The sequence below is a fragment of the Triturus cristatus genome, chromosome 3_1, assembly GCF_964204655.1.
Source record: "Triturus cristatus chromosome 3_1, aTriCri1.1, whole genome shotgun sequence".
In the NCBI taxonomy this organism is placed as follows: Eukaryota; Metazoa; Chordata; class Amphibia; order Caudata; family Salamandridae; genus Triturus; species Triturus cristatus.
In genome coordinates, this window is record NC_140583.1 from 650169172 (window position 1) to 650186103 (window position 16932).

The 16932-nt window shown below is 51.3% G+C and overlaps 1 long non-coding RNA gene across 1 annotated transcript in view; it reads right to left on the reverse strand.

Annotated features, from left to right (window-relative positions):
- LOC146860727 (uncharacterized) overlaps positions 1-10553 on the reverse strand; it is a 376528-nt gene extending 365975 nt beyond the window's left edge. The window contains exon 1 of the long non-coding RNA XR_014979198.1: positions 10500-10553. This is a non-coding gene — a long non-coding RNA (uncharacterized LOC146860727). The remainder of the gene's footprint in view (positions 1-10499) is intronic.
- Positions 10554-16932: the final 6379 nt, after the last annotated feature.

Here is a 16932-nt window from a genome sequence, read left to right on the forward strand (position 1 = left end):
TACAGAAGACCGATTTTACATTGGTGTTAAAAGGCCTAATCTTGGTTGGCAACGTTAGGTCCTTGTAGCTCAAGATTTTCTTTAGCTGAATGAAGGCAGTCCTACCTTTGTTGATTCTTGCCTTGATGCCTGCATCTGAGCTGCACTGCTTGTCTATGACACTGCCCAGGTAGGTGCAGGCGTCAACCTCTTTCAGTGCATCGCCTGCAGGAGTGACTGCAGTTTTGCGGGCTGTGTTAGCCTTCAGGACCTTGGCTTTTTCCTTGTGGATGTTCAGGCCAAGTTGTGCTGATGTCACTGCCACTTTGTCGATCTTACATCTGCAGGTAGGTATGAGAGAGTAGGGTCAGGTTGTAACGCCCTGAACGTCTCAGGATCGTTTAACAGACACGATAATGAGAACGCAACCACTTGTGAAGGTTTAGTTATTTTAATGAAGGCAAAAACAATACAAGGAATAAACAAAGGTTATAGTCACTGGAATCCTCCAGGCTAAGTACGTTACCAGCCCACAGCACGGATGGTCCTAACCGTCCTCTGCATATACGCCGATCCCGGCGTATGCCAACAGAGGGCAGAAATGAAATGGCCGACAATGCCAATCGGTAGGCTGTGAGGGGCACGAAGAGTGTTGGGGAGAATCGAGGAGTCAGGGAAACACCCAGCCGGGGTCTCTACCTGAAGGGAGCAGCCGCTCAACCTCTTCCTCAGACTGCACCGGGACGCGGAGTCACCTCCTGGTGATGCGTCACCGATACCCCAATCACAAGCAAAGAAGACTGAACCGAGAGCAGCCGCTCGATCGATCCTGTGGACTTCCGAGTCTGTAACGCGGCAAACACCTCCTGGTGTGCGTTACAGCTGGCAGTCCCTGTATCTCTGGTCGGGCTGGGAGTTACGACTCCAACCAGCAAAAGCGCCACTGCGCTTTGACTCAGCCGAGTCAAAAAGCGAAGCTCAATGGTTATCCGGTAGAGCTTCCGGGTCCTTCACAGGTGACGATGGGGCAAGACACGGCCCAGGGAGTAACGACTCGACCTACCTTCGTTCTTGCCTTACTGGAGCACCACTCCGGAACACTGCTCTTCACTAAGCAGGTACGTCGGTGTAAACACAATATCCGACAGCGTTGTACCTCCCGGTTCCTCCCTTTATAGGGCGTGTTTTCCTTGAGTTATGTAACAGCTCTCCTGTTTACATAAGGGCGTGTTTTCCTTGAGTTATGTAACAGCTCTCCTGTTTACATAAGGGCGTGTTTTCCTTGAGTTATGTAACAGCTCTCCTGTTTACATAACCTCTCAACCGCTAAGCATCCTGGGAGATGTAGTCCGTTTTCGCTGGTTACCGTTTTCCTCCCCTCGCATGACAGGAATTCTTGACAGTACATCCTCCCTCTCAGCGGCTCCCCACGGGTCCAGCGCTGGCAGGAAAACGCCGATGGAACAAGGAGACCAAGCGCGGAGCATGAACCCCTTCAGCCGGTTCCCATGACTGCTCCTCCGGGCCATAGCCTTTCCACGCAACCAGGTACCACAGCTTCCCCCTGCGCCATTTGGACGCCCGTATGCCCGACACTTCATACTCCACCTCCGACTCCACGCATACCGGCCTAGGTGTCCCAGACGGCTTGGAGGGTGCTGGTTTGAGCAATGATACATGAAAGACAGGGTGTATCCGCAATGACTGGGGCAAGCACACCTTCACGTTCACGGGACCCATACACTTGGTAATTCGATAGGGGCCCATGTACTTGGGATGGAACACACTGTTCTTTCGAAACCTCATGTTTCTTGTGGATATCCAGACGTAGTCTCCAGTGCGGTACAGTGGCCCGGGCCTTCTCTTCCTGTCTGCCGCAGCCTTGTATCTTCTCTTGGCCTCTATTAGGACAGCCCTTGAGCGCATCAACGTGTCTTTTATGTGTGCCACCCTGTCCGCTGTGGCGGGAATCCTGTCCTCTCTGAACGGATGTAGAAATGGCAAGAACCTGGGATGTTGGCCATAGTTGCTATAGAACGGAGATGACTGTGTGGAGCTGTGAGTGGCGTTGTTATAGGCTATCTCTGCAACCCATAGCAAGTCGACCCATTCTTCCCTGCCCTGGTCCACAAAACATCGCAGATACTGTTTGAGCGTTTGGTTCAGGCGCTCGGTTTGGCCGTCCGTTTGAGGGTGGTAGCTGGTGGACAGGGCGGTCTTAACATGCAGCGCAGTGCACCAAGTCTTCCAGAATTGCGCAGTAAACTGCGACCCCCGGTCCGACACGATCACCCCAGGTAATCCATGCAGTCGTACCACATTCTTTAGGAGTAGTGACGCCAATTCCCCGGCCGTAGGGACTCTCTTGCAGGGGATGAAGTGCCCCATTTTCGTCAAGTAATCCACCACCACCAGTATTGCCGTCATCCCCTGGTCTACCGGTAGGCCCACCACGAAGTCCAGTGATATGCTATCCCATGGTCTATCCGGGGTCGGAAGTGGATGTAAGAGCCCTTGGGTTCGGCCATGGTCGGCCTTCATGGTAGCACACGTAGGACACTCCTGTCCCCACCTCCTGACATCCACTCTCATGGTTGGCCACCAGAAATGCCGTCCCATGCTAGCCACCGTTTTTTCAAAGCCCAAATGACCTGCGCATGGAGAGTCATGGCACCAGATGAATGCTTGTTTCCTTAGCCTAGGCGTGGGTATCAATAGGCACCTGCCCTTCAGGGGTATCCCGTCCTTCAGCTGCCATTCTCTGTGACTGAGGAGCCACCTCCGCCATGCGAATGACCTGATCCCTCTCTTTATTCCCCTCAGGAAAGTATCCGGTTGGATAACCCCCAATACCATCCTCGGGGAAATGATGGAATGCTCGGTCGCAGGCAATGGTTCCTTAACTGCAGATTGACGGGACAGGGCGTCCGCCTTCCGGTTTTCCGTCCCTGGCCTATATGTGATGCGGAAGTTGAACCCCGCAAAGAAGATCATCCACCGCAGCTGTCTGGGAGAAAGGTGTCTTGTGGCCGTCATGAACTGTAGGTTCCGATGGTCCGTGTACACCGATACCACATGTCTTGCCCCCATCAACCAATGCCTCCATTCGGTGAAGGCGTCCTTGATTGCGAGAAGCTCCTTCTCCGCAATATGGTAGTTGCGTTCGGCGTCGTTGAGTTTGCGGGACATGTACGCAACGGGATGAAGCACCCCTGTGTCGTGGTTGCGTTGGGACAAGATAGCCCCCAGCGCCACATCCGATGCGTCCGCTTCCACCACGTAGGGGAGATCCGGATCGGGGTGAGCCAACACCGGCGCCTTACCAAAGGCGCTTTTCAGGGCCTCAAAGGCTTTGTTCGCTTCAGGGGACCAGACAAACTCCTTGGACTTCCTCAGTAGCTGTGTGATTGGGGCCACCAATCCTGAAAATCCATCTATAAACCGCCTGTAAAAGTTGGCGAAGCCAATGAAACTTTGGACGTCCTTCACGCTTTGGGGCACCGGCCATTCTTTCACCGCCTTGATCTTTCATTCTGCCATCTCCTGTCCCTCTGGACTCAGCATCACTCCGAGGAATTCCACGGATGTGACGTGGAAGTCACACTTGCTGAGTTTACAAAACAGCATGTTTTCCCTCAGCTTTTGGAGCACAGCTTTGACGTGGTGTACGTGCTCCTCCACACTGGACGAATAGATGAGGATGTCGTCGATATATACGACCACGTAGATATCCAACTCCTCTCTGAATACCTCATTCAAAAAGTACTGAAAGGCTGCCGGGGCGTTGCACAGACCGAACGGCCTGACGAGGTACTCAAAAAGGCCGAACGTGGTCTTAAAGGCGGTCTTCCACTCGTCTCCGTCCCTCATGCGCACCAGATGGTATGCCCCTTTCAAATCCAACTTGGTGTAGATACGAGCTTTCTTGACCTGTTCCAGAAGTACACTGATGAGAGGCAAGGGGTACCGATTCTTTACGGTTATCGCATTCAATGCCCTAAAGTCCACACAGGCTCTCAGCTCCCCATTAGCCTTCGGGATGAAGAGGAGTGGCGAGGCGGCCGGAGACTTGGACGGGCGGATGAATCCTAGCTTGAGGAGTTTATCCAGGTACCCCCGGAGATGCACGTTTTCAGGCTCCGTCAGGGCATACAGCCTGCCGCTGGGAACGCTGGCCCCTGGCACCAGGTCGATCTGGCAGTCAAACTGTCTATGTGGTGGTAGCACTTCCGCCTTCACCTCATCAAATACATCCTCAAAACTGTGATAAGCCTGGGGGAGAGCCACATCTTTTTCTGCCGCTGTAGCCACCGTCTGACTCCCGCTCTCATCTGCGTCAAGGGATTCCGTTCTTATTCCACAATGCAGGATGCAATACGGTGACGTCAGTTTGATGCGATGTGTTGGCCAATCCACAGAGGGGTTGTGTTTCTGTAGCCACGGCAATCCCAATATGACGCCATATTGGGGCGCTCGGATGATGTTAAAATCGATTTGTTCCAAATGGTTCCTCCCACATCTCATCGGAAGGACCCCCGTGTGCTGCCCGATGGGCCCGTCACCAATCGCCTTCCGTCTACAGCATAGACGTCTTCGGGTACAGCTTTGGGAAGAAGCACTAGCCCTAGCCTGCATGCCTCGTTGTGGTCCATAAACATGCCAGTGGCCCCTGAATCCACCATGGCCACAACGGGTATCCACTGGTCATGCACTCCCACGTGCACCGTGAGAAACAGGTGTCGTTGTCCCTTAGTGACCGAGTTGGAAAGTGAAGGGATGGATGAGTGACTCCGAGATGCCCCTTCTTTGGTCTGGGAGTCCTCTAGTTTTCCGCCGGTACGTCCACCGGTTGGCCCGATAACGTGACGTCTTCGGTTTGGCAGGGCATTCACGTACGTAGTGGCTTTTTTTGCCACAATATAGGCACAATCCTTGTTTACGGCGAGACTCTTTCTCCGTGGCTGTGAGGCTCGCTCGTATTGCGCCGATGTCCATGGGTTCTCCCTTGGATGCGGTGGAAGTTTCAGGACTTCCCACTGTCACATAGGATGGAAGGGAGTTTCCTTTTCTCCCATGATCCCCCTTTCTTTCACTTAGCCTATGTTCCAGCCGTAATACCAGGTTGATAAGGCCCTCACATGTCTTGGGTTGTGGGTCAATATGAGCCACGGCGTCCTTGAGCTCATCGCACAGCCCGTGATGGAAGAGCGCCGTCTGTTTAGCAACAGGCCACTTGGTTTCCGCAACCAGCCTTCGGAACGCGTTGAGATACTGCACCAGGTCGTTGGATCCCTGTCTCAACTCAAGCATTTCACGGTCCGCCGTGTACGAGTCAGCCCTTCTGTCGAAGACTTTCAGGAATTCCTCGCGAAAAGCACCCCAATCACATAAGATGGGGTCGTCCCTGCTCACCAGAGGTACGGCCCATTGTGCCGCGTTTCCAGCCAAATAGGATATAAGGAAAGCCACACGAGCCTGACTCGTGGGGAACGCCCTGGGTTTGCACGATAAATGTAGCGCCACTTGTGTGAGGAATACCTGCACTGTGTTAGGATCCCCACTGTACCTCTCTGGTGTTGCCAAGGGGACGGCTACCGGCATTTCCACTACTACCGCAGGGGTCTGGTTCGTGAGGGAGGTGCTGGGCGTGAGCGGGTCCAATTGGATAGCATCCAGTCTGGCTTTTACATCGGCTGTTTCTTGCCTGGAGGCAGCCAATTCAATTTGCACGGTCGCTAAAGCAGCCAGCACATCATCAAGTGTTGCCATGTCTGTTATCGACCGGGAGACAGTTAGTGTTATTAAGGTCGGATATTTTGTAACGCCCTGAACGTCTCAGGATCGTTTAACAGACACGATAATGAGAACGCAACCACTTGTGAAGGTTTAGTTATTTTAATGAAGGCAAAAACAATACAAGGAATAAACAAAGGTTATAGTCACTGGAATCCTCCAGGCTAAGTACGTTACCAGCCCACAGCACGGATGGTCCTAACCGTCCTCTGCATATACGCCGATCCCGGCGTATGCCAACAGAGGGCAGAAATGAAATGGCCGACAATGCCAATCGGTAGGCTGTGAGGGGCACGAAGAGTGTTGGGGAGAATCGAGGAGTCAGGGAAACACCCAGCCGGGGTCTCTACCTGAAGGGAGCAGCCGCTCAACCTCTTCCTCAGACTGCACCGGGACGCGGAGTCACCTCCTGGTGATGCGTCACCGATACCCCAATCACAAGCAAAGAAGACTGAACCGAGAGCAGCCGCTCGATCGATCCTGTGGACTTCCGAGTCTGTAACGCGGCAAACACCTCCTGGTGTGCGTTACAGCTGGCAGTCCCTGTATCTCTGGTCGGGCTGGGAGTTACGACTCCAACCAGCAAAAGCGCCACTGCGCTTTGACTCAGCCGAGTCAAAAAGCGAAGCTCAATGGTTATCCGGTAGAGCTTCCGGGTCCTTCACAGGTGACGATGGGGCAAGACACGGCCCAGGGAGTAACGACTCGACCTACCTCCGTTCTTGCCTTACTGGAGCACCACTCCGGAACACTGCTCTTCACTAAGCAGGTACGTCAGTGTAAACACAATATCCGACAGCGTTGTACCTCCCGGTTCCTCCCTTTATAGGGCGTGTTTTCCTTGAGTTATGTAACAGCTCTCCTGTTTACATAAGGGCGTGTTTTCCTTGAGTTATGTAACAGCTCTCCTGTTTACATAAGGGCGTGTTTTCCTTAAGTTATGTAACAGCTCTCCTGTTTACATAACCTCTCAACCGCTAAGCATCCTGGGAGATGTAGTCCGTTTTCGCTGGTTACCGTTTTCCTCCCCTCGCATGACAGGAATTCTTGACACAGGTCGTCTGCAAAGTCCAGGTCATCAAGCTGCATCCATGATGTCCACTGGATACCATTTCTTCTCCTTGCTGTGGATGTCTTCATGATCCAGTCAATGGCCAGCAGGAAGAGAAAAGGCGAGAGCAAACAACCTTGGCGGACTCCGGTCCCCTCTTCTAAGGCTTCCGTGACTTGAACTCCATGGATTATCTTGCAGGTCATTCCCTCGTAAGAGATCCTAATGGATCTTATGAGTTTATCTGGCACACCGTAGTGGTGGAGGAGTTTCCATAGAGTTTCTCTGCCCACGCAATTGTATGCCTTCTCATATTTGATAAAGTTGACATGGGGGGGGGAGTTCCAGTCCATTGACTGCTCAATGATGATGCGCAGTGTTGCAACCTGGTCTGTACAGGATCTATCTTTGCGGAAGCCAGCTTGCTGGTCTTGCAACGCGGCATCGACTTGTTCTTTCATTCTGTTCAGGAGGACTCTGTGGAACACTTTGCCTGGGGTTGATAGAAGAGTTATCCCCCTGTAGTTTGCGCAGTTACTCAAGTCACCTTTCTTCAGGCTCTTGATGAGATATCCCTGCTTCCAGTCTTATGGCACCATTACCTTTTTCCAGATCCTTCCAAACATGGGGTAGAGCGTGTCTAATGATGTTTCAATGCCTGCTTTCAGTGCTTCTGCAGGAATGTTGTCAGGTCCTGATGTCTTCCCATTTCTCACATGTTTGATGGCTTGCTGTATTTCTTCCATGGTTGGGCTGCTGCACTCAATTAGCAAGACCTTCTCAGCTGGCTGTATGTCTGGTTGAGTCTGCAGCACGGGATGGTTCAGCAGTTCTTGCAGAGGCCGGCCCCCGAAGGGAGCCTCGAGGGCCGGCGCCATAACGGATGCCAGAGCCCCGGAAGGATCCGGTTCTAGCCAGCGGTAAGCGCCCGAAGCAGAAGGGGCGCTTCCATCACGGCAAAACTCATGCCAGGAAGTTGCCTGGCCAATGGGGGGAGGGGCAGGTGAGGTTCACCCCTCCCCCAATAACAGCAACCGCCCGTTCAGGGCGGGAAAAATTGTGGGGTAATTATAAGACTGCAGCTCATCACTACATCGTGGAGCTGGGGAGCGGTGCAGAACGATTTTCGAGTACAGGACACTTACCGGAGCGACATCATGACCAGGCCAGCAATCCTAATCGGCGCCGCTCGCAGAACTAAGGGAGAAGTGCTCCTACGATGAAACCCATGTGACCCAGGAATCTGAAGGCCGGGTTTGGTGCCCGGCGGCCTCATGATGATGACCTGTCCTGACCCCAGTAGGATGGAGGTGCTTTCGCCCCTCCCACTCCGGACGAGCAGCGGTTTGTGCCCCGGTTACTCCTCACCTGGTTCATGTGGAGTGGGGGCGAAGCACGGTGCCTGACCCGAGTTTGGAGCCATCACAGGGGCTGTGCGGAGAAATCCACCACGGCAGCAGAGTAAGAACCACAGCAACAGTGGGGCAGCATTATCAGGGACGCGATGCGGCCGGGGCGAGGACCTGCTCCTCCGGCTGCACTCCACCCACACCACACCCGCCGGAATCGCGGGTAAGGGAGGCCTCGGGGATGGAATACGGTACACTGCCAAGATCCATGCTGTAGGTGCCCACCAGCAGAGGACCGCCACAGTCCTTGGCGAGGCGACTCTGGCTGGGAAAGCGGCAAACAAAAACAAACAAGCATTTACAATGCAATGGTCTCGGCATTGGTAAAGTTAGAGCTATTGGCATTGCTCATGACATTATTTTTGTTTATGTTTTTGTTTTTAAAACATTTAGAGAAACGGCATTGTTATTTACAATGTCAATAGCTTAATCTCTCTCATACAAAACATTTGCAATGTAGGATATTTTGCCATTCATGTTTGAACTGCTGTTGTGGAAAAAGGGAGAAGTGCTGATGACAGAAACTCCATGACTCAGAGACAATTTGCTTGTGCTTCCACATTGTATCGTATTTTGAACATTCTGTGATTAGAAACATATCCCACTTTGTGAGTATATTTTAATGTCAATAACTCATTATAACCTTAAATAATCATGTGTATCCATTGGTTGATTAAACTGGGCAGTGAAATGTCAAACAAATACAAACAATTGGGATGTTTGCGCATTCCGGCCACACCTCTTGCTCCGCCCACTGATCCGATCCTTGGGTTATTCCCGCCCTCTGATTCTCCGCCTACAGTTCCCCTACTTTTTTCCCCCCACTTCGACCATTGGGTTAAGTTAACACCTTGACATCTAAGCCACGTCCTATAAGCACAAGTAAAGAAGGCTGCCTGAGATACCAAAAATGGAGTGTAGTTGCTGCCACTAAAGATGCACCCTATTTTGCGGATTTCTGTTTCACTGGCTGCCTGAGTTGTGAAGGAAGCCACACAAAATGTTTTGCCTGGTCGGTGTGCACATGTGGCTGTGGTGTGAGAGACAAACCTGTTTTCTGCACTCGTCTAGACAAAGTCTGCATGAAACACGAAGCATGACCAAAGGAGTCTGTCCCAGGTTTGAAATCACCCCACCACCACCCCCTCCTAGAAGCGCATCTGGCCCTTTTCCCATTTACAATGCAATGGTCTCGGCAATATTATAGGTAGAGCTATTGGTATTGCTCATAATTTGTTTATCATTTTTGTATCCCTAAATAAATGGCATTGTCATTTCAATTGGCATTAGCTTTTTTGTTGCATATGTGATACCTATTGCATTAGCAGAGAGAGAGTGAGGTAGTGAGATAGAGAGAGAGAGAGTGAGGTATTGAAATAGAGAGTGAGGTAGTGAGAGAGAGTGAGACAGATAGAGAGTGAGGTAGTGAGATAGAGAGTGAGGTAGATAGAGAGTGAGGTAGTGAGATAGAGAGAGTGAGGTAGTGAAAGAGTGAGGTAGTGAGGGAGAGGGATGTTGTGAGGTAGTGATATATAAGCATAGAGTGATGTTGTGATGTAGTGAGATAGAGAGAGAGGTGGTGAAAGAGAGAGTGAAAGTGAGTTAGTGAGATAGAAAGAGTGAGGTAGTGAGACAGAGAGAGAGTGTGTGGCTCATCGATTACAATATAATATACTTCAATGAACTCGAGTGCAACTCGCCCCACCCCCGACGCCATAACCACACTCTTCAACCATCTACCTTACCGAAGCACATGTATCACATTGAAATGCCTTTTACAAATGCCTCAGCCTTTCTGCTCCAAGCTCGACAGACGATCCCCTGCCCCCGCGTGTGCAACAATCACTCATTTAGCCCCCAACTAGCCTGCAGCTTCCATCCAACGGAAGGGGGGGTGGGAGCTTTGTGAACACAGACAGTGGGTGGGGTTGGGAGCAAAGCAACAGAAATGTAAACAAGCACAGCACGCGAAAGTGAAAGCGACCGCATTTGGACCAAAAATACACACACTTCAATAAAATATGTATTGCTATCCATAAAAGGCTGGTAGGTCTGGGTACACTCAATTACGGAAGGAAGGGAGGGCGGTCAAGGGATAAACGGTAAGAAAGGGACGGCAGCAAGGGGATAAAAAGCAAGAAAGGGAGGGCGGGAGATAGTTAAAAGGGAAGGAAGGCGAGTTGGAAAAAACTCATTATGGAGCGACATCACACTAGCACCCTATGCTCCCCAGTTACCTTCTGCGCATGACCCAGGCCAATGCTCACCTCAACCTCGCCTTTGTCGCCGCCCGCCTTTTCATGGTGGTGTCCGTAGGCAGCTGGGCACTGCCTCCTTTCCGGATCGCGGGAGTTCTCTCAGCACTACACCCCCTGAATCGAGGTTGCCGAGTCGATAACATGCCCAGGCATGTCCTGCAGACGTTCATTTCAGGGCCGTATGGGCGCTTTTCGTGGCAGCCACAGACTGGCCTGCTGAGGGGTTTGCGAGTCACTCGGCCTCCCCTTGCGGATGCTGTGGCTACATACTGCAGGCCGCCGGGTAAAGTGATTTAGGAAGCATGCCTTATGGTAATAATACCCACGTTGTTCAAGTCTGTGCAAACTGGAGCAGGAAACAATAGTTTTTGTTGTTAGCGTTGTGAAAGTGAAAGAAACTAAGAATTAAATGTAATGCATCTCTCTTTCAAATATATTACTGCCATTGACTTTAAGGAAATACATCTCAATTGGATACATATATTTTTACAGGCGGTTTGATCTGATGTGAGGCAATTGTTATTTTAAGGCTTCTTTCAAGCGGCAGGACTTTCAAGTCCTCTTTCTGGGCCCCGCAGTTATACATTGTAAACTAACCTGACAAAGCAGGGGAGCGAGTCCGAGGCAGTCTGGGAGCTACGGGTCGCTCGCGATCGACCTTTTGGAGGTTCCTGTTTTAAAGTGACATCACGGACATGGCTCAGTGAGTTAAAGGCTTGCTGTTGGTAAATGGCAGTTCAAACTAAGCCTTTTAACACGTGTTTTAGTTGCGGCGTACAAATACAGTACGAAGCGCTAGATTATTTTCTTTCTTACTTTTCTCCGAGCATTAACAAGGGATTTTAGCATAGCCAGGCGCACATGGAAATGGTTCCCACACCAGTCTTGGGGCTAATGTTCCCACACTGCTGGGGCTGCAGCAGCAACTGTGTTGCACTGATTTACAATGCTATCAGCTTGCAGTAGCAAGTACGTGCTGAATGTGTCAGCCTACACCGGCGGGAAGCGAGTGTCCCGGGGCACCGCATGGGTGGGAACAGCAAGGAGATAAAAACGTGCCTCTTTTTTAATGTACAGGTAATGAGTTTCTTCCCTCCAGAAATTAATGCCAGCATATTTTATAGCGTATGTACGTGCATTAAGTCACGGTGTGCAGTTCGCGGTGTACCTTCAGTCAGAGGCGCAACTAGAGTCAAATTTCGGGGGGGGCTAAGAAAAAATTTCGGGGGGGGCTGAAACTTGAAGCAATCGGTAGAGTGGAGCTGCAGGGGCTCTTAGAAGGGGTGAAACAACAGCGAGGCCTCATTAACATGCAAATGGTCTTTTAAAGACCTTTGAAGTGCTCGGGTGCGGCTGTGTTTCTGCCCGGAAGCTGTCTCAGCCCGGGCTGCCACACACGACGGGGGGGGGGGGGGGGGGGGGGGGCTGAAGCCCTGTGAGTCCAATGGGTGTTGCGCGCCTGCCTTCAGTTTTGATAGAAACTCTTCACACAACAAAAGTGGGAGCGAGACGGGGCACACACACACCCTTCCCGCCCCCCCCCCACACACACACACACGCGCACGCGCCCCCACACTCGGCGCTTTATCCTTGCTGCTTCTTGTCACAGTGCCTTATGCAGCCCCTCCGGGACAATAGGCGGTGACCAGACATTTCGCCTTTGAGACAATGGTGCCCTTTGCTGGCTGACAGGCCTCTCAAGACGGCCTTTCTGTTCGAGAGATTAACCGTTGCGTTATCTGCGCGGGACAATGCTGCGTAAAGTGGTAGCGTCCCTAGCGCCGATATCAAGCAGTCCAGTGTGGTCAGCGCAGAGTCAATGTTGTTCTTTGTAATTTCATGGCACACTCGAGAGCATTCCTGTTGTGTTGAACGGGTCATTCGTATTGTCCCCCCTCCCGCCCCACCTTGGTTTCACCCTGGCTGTAAAGCAGGGGATGGCCTCGAGGGTCCGCGGGGTGGGAGCTGCAGACCCCACCAGAGGGGCGGCAGCTGGATAAATAGTCGCTGGAGCCCTTCATGGGAGGTCCGGCAGGGCAGGGACGCTGCTGTCGGTGGCAGATGTTAGCCTGGCAGATGTTGCTTGGACCCGAGATTTATCTCTGGGGCGCTCCTCGGGCAGAAGAAGGGCCCACAGGTCAACAGGACGGGTTCGACTTAAAGTGGCAATGTCCCGGGGTAAGGCGAGGTCACCGCGTGCGTCGTGGGCAACCAGTGAAAGCTCTGGGTGTCCCAAGCATTGGGTTTTAACCATGGACCAGCGGACCCCAGTTTACACAATGACAATATTGTCTGTCACTGTACTGTGCCCCGAGGCTCCGCTCTGCCCATACCACTGTTTAATTGGTAGATGCGTCCTTTGTGTCACGTGCTGGCGCAGCATTTACAGCCACATGTACTGATAGTACACAACTCTAGATCATTTTGGTAAATAAATTGGAGCGCAGCCTAATATCAGAACATGCTTAGATCATGTGTAACTGCACGAGAGAGGGCTTCCTTGGCCTTACAGGAGCAACAAGGCAGAGCAAAAGGCACACCACCGCCTTTCTCCGAGGCACAGCAGAAATGCCTCGGAGAAAGGGAGCGTCCTTTTCGGATTCGGGGGCGTGTTTTGCTGTTGTCTCCTCCCTGAGACTTTTCGCAAAAAACACGCCCCCCGATCCGAAAAGGACGGGGCATGATTGGAGTAACGGGACCTCTTCTCCAATGGCTGGCCAGCATTTACTAGGCCAGCCAATGGAGAACAGGGGAGAAGAGGGGCGGGTTCAAGCCCCTCTTCTCCCAAGTCATTATCTCTCGCGAGCGAGACTGCGCAAGCGCAGCCATCGCTAGCCGAGACCTAAAAAGGGCAACCCCGCATGAGCTTGAAAAACCCACCATAGGGCCCATAGCATAAGGATACCTGCAGCAATGACAAAGGGCCTAAGCAGAAGCGACGGGAGCGGAAGTATGCGGCATGAAGGACAACAATGCATCCAGGGACCAGCACGGCGGATCATTGGGACCACCCAGCTACATTCACAGGTTTCCAGCATGAAGATGCCTGAGCACCAGGGAAGTGGATAGGCCCGGCTGTAATAAGCTGCCCCTCCAGCAGAAGGGCAAAGAAACGGAAGGGCACGTGGGAGAGAGCTTCGCCCACGAGGTGCTGCGGCTCGACTTGACCTGTCTGGGTGGAGACAACAACTGGGATGGTAAGATTGTAGAAGCTTTATCGAAATGAGGCATTCCTCCAGTGGTTTGTGGTGATGCACCTCGCACGTTCCTTACTTGTTCGAATCATGGCTCAAACTTAACCAGCTGGGCGGTCGGTAAAGTGAGTGTAAAAAAAAAACACATGATCGAAACAGGGAGACTGTGTTGCATTCAATTTGTTCTGGGCAAAATATTGTTTTATTATTCGCAAGCTATAGGGGCCGTATGGCTGCTTCATATAGTCTGCACGTTTATGTTAAAACAAAATACAACTTGTCAGGTCCCAGGCGACTAGAAGGGCAGGAGGGGCGTTGTTGTTGAAGTAAGCGCGTGAAGGCTAATAGTTGTACTTGCGGTTAATTCCCTGGCCGGTGCACATCGAACCCATTACACTGTGGTCTGCTCTTCCCAGCGCTATTTGCGTGCCCAAAGGTGAGGGCAAAAGCCTCGTCTGGTGGGGAGGCAGGTCTTATATGCGTAGCTGGTATTGCTGCCCCCCCCCCCCCTCAGCCCCCCCCAATACATGTAGAGCAGTATGCCGCCCACAGGGTGATGAGAAACTTATTAGTGGGCAATGTTCTCGCTCAAGGCTAGAGCAGCCAACTTAAAAACATTTTTAAAAAATGTGTGACCCCAACGCCATGAGTCACTTTGGCCTAGTGGTTAGGGTTGCTAACTCTTGCACCAAAGGTTATGTGTTCAAATCCTGGAGTTTCAAAGGAGTTTCAAAGGTTGTGTTTGCTGAGGTACAATTATTCGTGATTCACAATTGAGTATGCCCTGGTGTAAGGTAACTGGTGTCCAAGTAAAGCGTTCCACATTGCACAGTACAAAACCAAAACACGAGTCTCTTTGAAGTTACATTCTAGGAAGGTAAAGCAAAAGTGGTGATGGGTGGTAATATATAGGCAGAATGTACAAATGTAAAGAGCCAGTATGAACCCCAATTAAAAAAAAAAAAAAAAGAGAGAGAAAGGTAATAATGCTTATACGCATTTGTCACTTATACGCATTTGGTGCAATTGCGCACCTGCAGTGTTACCATTCAGCAGGGTTACAGCATGCATAGGTTGGCTACGATAGCCGGGCTCCAGCTGGTGCTGCTTCCTGGTACGCCTGAGGAGAATGAGTGCGGGCCAAAATCCGGAGTTGTTTAAGGTTAAAGAGGGAGGTCTGCAGCCCCCAGCCAGCAGCAAGCCTGGCTCCTCAAAGGGGTAAGCATGCACATGCCCCCGGTGCCATGCTGGTCGTGGTTGGCAGGGGGTTGGCTGAGTTGTAATGCTAGTATTAGTAGCGGGTGCATGAGCACACGCCGCCATTGATGGGTCATGGCAGGGCATGCCACTGGTTTGATGTGGCTTTCCACACCTTAGGCAAATGAACAAGGCCAAGCAATCAAATGCCATGTGGAGTCAAGGCAGGTATACAAACGGCTGGTTGGAGTAGGGCATTTTCGAAGTTTTCGCCCCAACGCTTGATACAATAGAGATGTTTGTTCAGTAAGGGACTGGTAGCCTCATCTATAAAGAATGTTGCGCAGCTTTTTGTGGAGACATCAGGTGTTAATTAGGGAGGATAAGCAATGGCGTTCTTGGAAGGGAACCTGCAGAAAAGATGTATTGTGAAGGGGATACGAGCAGCCCATAGAGGCACGCCTTCAAAAGCCTCAACTGATTCCTGACTAGGTCTCCCCCATAGACGCTTGCCAGTGCTACCAGAAGGCAGGTTGTTAGGGAACGACCTGGATCGTAGAATAGGCTCACTTCGGTTTTACAACCAAATTGACGAGGAAGGAAGTCACAAGTAGTCTGAGGAACAGCAGCTAAGTGATTTAAAAAAAATAATAATAATAATTCTCCCTCCCCCTAGTGTCATAAGGCACAGTCATCAAGCATTGCCATTGCTTGCATAATCTTTCAGGTTACAAAATCCTTTTCATGGGGGGGACTGTAATTGTGCCCCTATCTCAGCGGGTACGCAAACTTTCTATGTCGTCATTTTAGGGACACCAATTGTGGTGGAGCAATGAGGACCTATGGTCCATATCCCTCGAGTTATGGGTAGCCAGCTGTGGTGATGGGGAAGCACACAGGGACAAGCAGCTGGAGAGATACCAGAGCCCATTAGCCACTCACTAAGGGGCTCCTGGAGTAAATATAAATATATTTTTTAAAAAAAATACTAGGATGGAAAGCGGTGCTAGAGCATCACTGCCTGGGGATAATCATGTAGTTCAGACTGGCATTATGCTTGCAGTTCGAGGCAGGGCTTTCCGTGGAGAGATGGGCTGCATGTGCACAGCGCTATCAAAGGTTCTGCAACTGCCCCAGTTATATATTTTAAAAAAAAATGTTTTAAATAAAATGCTTGTTTAGGACTTTCTCCTCACAAAGATGTGCAGGGCCAAATGTCAGGAGATGGCATGTGATTGCTGAATCGTAGAACGCCGGTGCTTAATCTGGAGTAGGGTATTGAAGCGGTGCCCGCGTGACTACATTTGGAGTGTGATTGTAGGGGTGCCCTGTTCGGCTCAATGAGGAAGCTGTGCTACATGACAAACCCCCTCCCAAAAAAAAAAATATATATAGTTTATCATGGTTAGATAGGTGGCGGGCGCAGTTGTGGGTGGCCTACAGAGGGGAATGTAGCAGAATAGGTCACATGAAAGTGTCTCCTCACGCAGCATAGGGCGACACGGCCTTACAAAAAAAAAAAGGTGAATAAAGGAATCAGTGCAAGAGAAATGGATGACTAAGTAATAACCCACATACAGTGGCTGCACACCTCCCACTGAGGTGTGCAACCACTGTACACAATGGCATCCAAGGGAGCCCGTAAGGGGCAGTGGTGAAGTAGATGAGGTTCTTTGGTGTTGGGTGCTGTATCAGGCCTCCATAAGCTGCATCTGACTGTCTCCCAATTTTTGTTTTTGTTTTCATGTATGGCCCATGCCAAGCTGAGACGATGCTGACAAAGCTGAATGGTGAACAAGCATACCACTATATAACGGCAAGGAGGGAGCAGAGCACGCCATGGGCAGCAGGCTGCATATAAAGAGCAGTAGAAGTTAAACCACGAGCGCCACAGGAAGGGGGGAGCCGCAGGAAGACGGAAGCCTTCCTGGCGGTGTGGCGTATAGGAGAGGTACAACGGATGGTTATGGAGGCACACCGACAGGGCGGCGTGTAGAAGGAGGGCCACTCACTCTGGGATGCCGTACGGCAGGGTGAGTAGGCATGACAAA